This window comes from Cannabis sativa, chromosome 2 (genome assembly GCF_029168945.1).
Source record: "Cannabis sativa cultivar Pink pepper isolate KNU-18-1 chromosome 2, ASM2916894v1, whole genome shotgun sequence".
Lineage (NCBI taxonomy): Eukaryota > Viridiplantae > Streptophyta > Magnoliopsida > Rosales > Cannabaceae > Cannabis > Cannabis sativa.
In genome coordinates, this window is record NC_083602.1 from 24,867,876 (window position 1) to 24,873,699 (window position 5,824).

Consider the following 5,824-nt stretch of genomic DNA (forward strand, 5'->3'; position numbering starts at 1 on the left):
ACTAGGAAAAAATATATTTAAAATAAATTGTACCAAAATTAATTAATAAATAATTAATTTCACAATTTATAATATTTTCCTATTTAATATTAGAAATAATAAGTAGTCTATAAATAACTATCTAGAAAATATCTTATTTGACTAAGTATCTTTTCCACAAAATTTGAAAAAATATCTAATTTAAGTTGTACTAGAAAAATCTAGAACTTAAATATTTTCAAATTTAAATTTAATTAAATATCAAAAATTAAGTTGTAACCACTTAATTTGAAAATATTCCATTTTAAGTTAATATTTGAAAAGATATTAACTTAAAAAATATCTAAAGAATCTTAATAACCAATGCCTAAAATTCCTCAACTTAATTTTTTTTTTTTGAAATTTTGAATTCAAAAGATATTCAGATTTAAGTTGGTTAGTTGAAGATAACTAAATATCAACTTAAATAGGAATATTTAATGAAAAATTTAAATTAAGTTCCAGAAAGAATCTAGATGGTTATAATTCTATATTTAATTAAATGCAAGAAAATACATATAGTTTAGCTTAGAATATAAAATTCCTTAAACTATATTTTTCTTAAATTAATTTCAAAATAAATGAAATTAATTATGTTGCTAATCAATTTTATTAGGTTAAACTAGTTTAATTAACCTAGTACAGTCATTCAAATCAGGCAAATGGGCCTTCACAATTGGGGTGGTTTGTGTGAGGGGGTGCTGGGTTCAGTATGTCGTACCCACTTCTATGGCTCCCAACTCTCACACAAGGCCCAAAAGAGAGGAATTTAACCTTAATAAGAACAACTGTTATTAATTGAATAAGCCCAAAACTAAATGGGCCTAAATAAAATCTATCAAGAACTATGATAATTTATTTTAGCAACAACAACCTATATGTATCTATAATCAAATTAAACACATAGGCTCACACAGGCACACTTTGGATGGGTCCTATCATGTTGCTAGGTCATACACAGATGAAAGAAGATTGTAAATATACCTGTTACAAATTATTATCTTGACCAAGGGAGCCATCAGATCATTAGATCTGGCAAAAAGTAACCATGGCTATTTGCAATCAAGTAATAATAGGTTTTGAAAACTTACACATAAGCTAAAACACATACTCCTGCAACAAGGTTAGTTGGATAGTTGGATGTAGGATTTATTTAATTTTAAATTAAATATTTAATTTCGAAAATAATTAATTAAAAAAAAAAATAATTATTGAAAAAATAATTATTAAATATTTATTAAATTTTTCGAAAAATTTAAAAAAAATTTGAAAAATTCGAAATTTTAAAAAAAATCTAAATTTAAAATTAAACCTACAATTTTTGAAAAATTAGGTTTCAACCAACCTAAATATCATTTCAAAAAAAAAATGCTAACTACTTTTAAATTTTAAATGTTATTTTATAAATAAAAATTAAATAAAAAATTAGAAAAGATAAATAAATATCTTTTTCAAATTTTAAATGTAATTTAAATAAATAAAATAACAAAATTTAAAAAAAAATAGCAAAATATCTTATATCATTTAAAAATTACATGATTATTAATATCTTATTTTTAAATTTAAAATAAGATAAGATATAATCAAATTTTAAAATAAGATAGATTTTTTAAGCAAAAAGATAAATACTAATTCTATTCAAATTCAAATTACACTAATATCTTGAATTAAATTAAAAAAAATTTAAATTAATTCAAAATGATAATTAGAATTGAATTAGGAATAGTAATAGTATATATACAAAACCATACAAAAAATTGGAAGTTAATTCCATGAAAAAGTATGAAAAATTGAAGAAAAAGGAAAAAATCCGAAACTGTACGGACAGTTCTGCGATCGCAGGAAACTATCAATATGGCCGATTTTGTTAAATCTTCAAAAAATCATAACTAATTCAAATAAAATCCAAATTGAGTTCTGTAAAAGGCTAACTTGCTTAATTTTTTCCATACTATCCAATAAAAATAATTCCAGAACCGAAATAACAATTATTTTTCACGAAAATTTCACAATCATCAATCAATCATCAAATAACACTCAATACAACATGATACCATCCAAAGAACATACAAACAATCGTTTTAAAGTCCAAATTACATGTAAGTAAATCAATTACCATGGCTCTGAGGCCAGTTGTTGGAATTTATTTTACCAGGATCTTAGATCTACTCACAAGTATGTTTATTAACAATCTAAATATGAACTTTCTAAAACGATAAATTAAACACATATAAAGTTTAAGAAACCTTACATTGGGTGCAGCGGAATATAATGACTCCTTCCGTTCAGATATCTAGCCCTTGATTCCTTTCTGTAGCAGAGCATTATCAATATCTGAACCTGGATCTCTTTCTCTGAATCTTTGATGCTGAAACTCCTTTGCTGATGATCTTTCTTCACAATCTTCCTCACTATGATTGAGGTATCACTTGATGTGTGTGGGCACTACTCATACACTAAGGATTTCGAAATTATCAAGGAAGAAGAGAGAGAGAGTGGTCAGCTAAAGATAGGGAGAGAGAAGGCTCAGTTTTTCTGAATAGAAAAAGTCAGAAGAAAAGTGTAATTTTTCTGAAGCCTTCACTATCTATTTATAGCATTCCACTAGGGTTAGATTTGAATTATATGGCATTAAAATAATGAAAAAAACAATTTAAAAAAGCTACAAAGGTGGCTGGCCATACACTTAATGGATTGGGCCTTGGGCTTTGCAATTTTGCAATTTTAACACCTTTTGTATCTGATTTTCTCAAAAATGCCAATTTCCTAATTCAATCATTTAAATGCCAATTCTAACTATTTAATAACTATAAATAATTATTAAATAATATTGTCATTTATCATATTTATTAATTGAACCATACAAAGTATCATAATTAACAAATATGCCCCTATTAACTCTTTCTTTACAATTTCGCCCTTACTTAGTGAAAAATTCACAAATAGACATAGTCTAATTTGAGAATTATAATTGATTAATCAAAATCAATTACATGAGTCTTACAAGCAATATTATCTCAACTAGTGGGGGGACCATGGGTCTATATAACCGAGCTTCCAATAAGTAGATCAAGAATTTAGCACTAAAATTCACTAACTTATTAATTCTTCGTTGAATCCACGCATAGAACTTAGAATTGCACTCTCAGTATATAGAATGCTCTATATGTTCCACCATATAGACACATCATTAGTTATCCATTGTTATAATCCTAATTTGATCAATGATCCTCTATATGAATGATCTACACTGTAAAGGGATTAAATTACCGTTACACCCTACAATGTATTTATTCCTTAAAACACTTGACCCCGTATAAATGATATTTCAGCTAATGTGAAATGAGTACTCCACCATTTATGTTCGTTTGGTCAAGCTCGAAGGAGATCATCCTTTGCTTACTATTCGCCAGATAGAAGCTATAGATTCCATGTTTATGATAGCGCTCCCACTCAATTGCACTACCGTGTTCCCAAAATGTACGTATCACCCTGACCTAAAAGTAGGCTTAACTAACAAATCAAAGAACACGAATAGCCTTTCAAGATTGAGCCTAATCATATCAGGATTAAGATCATTTGATCTAGGATCAACTAGGCGATATTGACTTGAATAGATATTACGGTAAGTTTAATAAATCTAAGTCAAAGTTCAATATCGGTCCCTTCCGATGCATACTCCATGCATCCAACCTGAGCTTTACTTTAACCAATGCTCTGGAAAGAACATAGTATTTCTCCAAATACAAGTAAACTCTTGTTGTAGATTATCATATCAGTAAAACCCTATGTCTGATAAATCTAGGAAACTTTATTCACATAGTCATGTTTACTTTCCAATGTGTTGACGGCACAATAAACAGGATCAAGTATGTGAAAAGGGTTTCAGATGAATTTATACATTATGTACATATAATCATGAAATAAATCATGTGAACCATGCAACATTAAATGTTATTTCTGATCTATATTAATAAGTAAATCTGATTATATTGAAATGAGTTTTATTTAGGGCATAAAACCCAACAGAAACATCAAAAATTATGGCTGCTAATGTGAATGCTAATGCTGCAAATTATGGCTACTCTTACGGGAGTGTAGTCATGTATCAAGCCACCGACAGTGGATGCTAATAACTTTGAGATCAAAACTGCCATACTTCAAATGGTGCAGTCCTCAGTTCAGTTTGGTGGCCTCCCTTCTGAAGATCCTAATCTGCATCTCTCGAACTTCATGGAACTTTGTGAGACTTCTAAAGTTAATGGAGTTAGTGATGATGCCATTCGTCTGAGGCTGTTCCCATTCTCGCTCAGAGAACGAGCCAAGAGCTGGTTGAAACCCTGCCACCCAACTCTATTGCCACCTGGAATGATTTGGCAACGAAATTTTTGTCAAAGTTCTTTCCTCCAGCAAAGTTTGCCAAGCTGCGAGGAGAAATCAACAACTTCTGTCAACAAGATAATGAATCTCTCCATGAGTCTTGGGAGAGGTTTAAGGATCTAATCAGAAAGTGCCCTCATCATGGTATAGAGAAGTGGATGCTGGTTCACAACTTTTACAATGGGTTGGTTGGTAACACTAGAACTCTTATAGATGCAGCAGCTGGTGGAGCTTTTATGAGAAAGAGTGCAAATGAGGCTTATGATCTGTTGGAGGAGATGGCTCTAAACAATCAGCAATGGCCAACTGAAAGGAGTCAAACTAAGAAGGTAGCTGGTGTGCTAGAGGTGGATGCCATTACAAAGCTGACAGCTCAGGTTGAGGCCCTAACAAAGCTGATCGCAGGGTAAGCCAAACAAGCTCAAGTGGTTTGTGAGATATGTGGAGGTCCCCATCACTTTTCTGAGTGTCAAGCAGATGTGGATGATTTGCCAATGGATGAAGCAAAATCCATTGGGAATTATTCTCAGAACAACAACAACTATGGGTTCAACCAAGGAGGTAACTGAAGAAACAGTGGGTTCTATCAGCAACGAAATCGAACTGCATACGTAACCAACAGTGTACTCAGCAACAAGCCTCTGGTGGAAATTCTAGTTTGCAAACAGATTTATTGCTACAATTCATGACTGAAACTAGATCTTCCATTAAAGACTTGCAGACTCAAATGGGCCAACTAGCAACTCAGGTAGCAACCCGTCCTCAAGGAAATTTGCCTAGCACAACTGAAGTCAATCCCAAAGAAAACTGCAAGGCAATTACCCTGAGGAGTGGTAAGAAATATGATGGGCCTGAATTGACACAACTAGTTGATGAGGAGATTAAAGTTCAACCAGTGCCAACCCCAACATCAACAGTAGAGAAGGCTACTGATAGCCCACCACCACACAAACGTCTCCACCAATCAGTATTGATCATCATGTGAAAATACCCTATCCTCAGAGACTCCGAAAGACCAATCTAGACAAGCAGTTCACCAAATTTCTAGAGGTTTTCAAAAGACTACACATTAACATTCTCTTTGTTGAAGCTTTAGAACAAATGCCGAGTTATGTGAAGTTCATGAAGGAGATTCTGTCAAAGAAGAGAAAAATGGAGGACTATGAGACAGTGGCTCTAACTGAAGAGTGCAGCGCCATTCTGCAGAAGAAACTCCCTCCCAAACTTAGAGATCCAAGGAGTTTCACTATTCCTTGTACCATTGGGAGAATTGAAGGAATAAGTGCACTATGTGACTTGGGAGCCAACATTAACTTGATGCTGGAAATTATTTTACCAGGATCTTAGATCTACTCACAAGTATGTTGATTAACACCCTAAAGATGAACTTTCTAAAACGATGAAATAAACACATATAAAGTTTAAG

General features: G+C 31.7%; 1 non-coding gene across 1 annotated transcript; it reads right to left on the reverse strand.

Moving 5' to 3' along the window:
- Positions 1 to 4,439: 4,439 nt before the first annotated feature.
- Positions 4,440 to 4,546, reverse strand: LOC115721544 (small nucleolar RNA R71). The gene has a single exon (XR_004012559.2). It is a non-coding gene; the product is annotated as a small nucleolar RNA R71 (small nucleolar RNA).
- Between the last annotated feature and the right edge of the window lie 1,278 nt (positions 4,547 to 5,824).